The 954-nt window shown below is 38.3% G+C and overlaps 1 non-coding gene across 1 annotated transcript; it reads left to right on the top strand.

Annotated features, from left to right (window-relative positions):
* Nucleotides 1–73, top strand: TRNAA-UGC (transfer RNA alanine (anticodon UGC)). The gene has a single exon. It is a non-coding gene; the product is annotated as a tRNA-Ala (tRNA).
* Nucleotides 74–954: the final 881 nt, after the last annotated feature.

Here is a 954-nt window from a genome sequence, read left to right as displayed (position 1 = left end):
GGGGGATTAGCTCAAATGGTAGAGCGCTCGCTTTGCATGTGAGAGGCAGTGGGATCGATACCCACATCCTCCAAAATTTTACATTCTCACATTTTGTCAGCGAATTAACAATTTTGAATTGGAATGAATCAGAAGACACGCAAACTTGACCATTACCTCTCCACGAAACAAATTGAATGCATTATTTTCCATATCAAGCTCTTTCTCACCATTGACTGAGTGACTGGGTGATATCAACGTTCGGTATCTTCCAGGTGTCATAAAAATCTGAAATTTGGAATGCCGATGGACAGCAAAGCCGGTACACTGGGAGACATCACAGAACCGTCAGAAGCGTCTGCCAATGAATATTTACGTTAAAAAAACCCGAAAACGCATTCATAAAACAAAAAAAGCTGAATCGATATATATAAAGCATTTGAAAATTGCAATTTATATCACTGTAAACTGTGAAATAATCATCAAAGCTGAGACAATGCAAGATAAATTAAAAGCATTCATAATAATAACAAAACTTTCCTTTATATAAAATCACAAAGAGGTAACGGGGGATTAGCTCAAATGGTAGAGTGCTCACTTAGCATGCGAGAGGTAGTGTGGATCGATACGCCACATCCTCCAATATTCTCCATTGCCACATTTTGTCAGCGAATTAACAATTTTGAATTGGAATGAATCAGAAGACATGCAAACTTGACCATCACCACTCTGCAAAATAAATTGTATGCATTATTTTCCATATAAAGCTCCCTCTATCCATTGACTGACAGACTGGCTCACATCAATGCTCGGCATCTTCCAGGTGTCATCGAAATCTGAAATTTGAAATACAGACAGACAGCGAAGACGGTACACTGGGAGACATGACAGAACCGTCAGAAAGCGTCTGCCAATGAATATTTACGTTAAAAAAAACCGTAAATGCATTCATAAAACAAAAAAAAGCTGATTCCA

This window comes from Myxine glutinosa, chromosome 1 (genome assembly GCF_964187855.1).
Source record: "Myxine glutinosa chromosome 1, kmMyxGlut1.1, whole genome shotgun sequence".
Classification (NCBI taxonomy): domain Eukaryota; kingdom Metazoa; phylum Chordata; class Myxini; order Myxiniformes; family Myxinidae; genus Myxine; species Myxine glutinosa.
The sequence above is the reverse complement of the archived record's forward strand: the minus strand, read 5'-3'. Positions and strand labels throughout refer to the sequence as shown.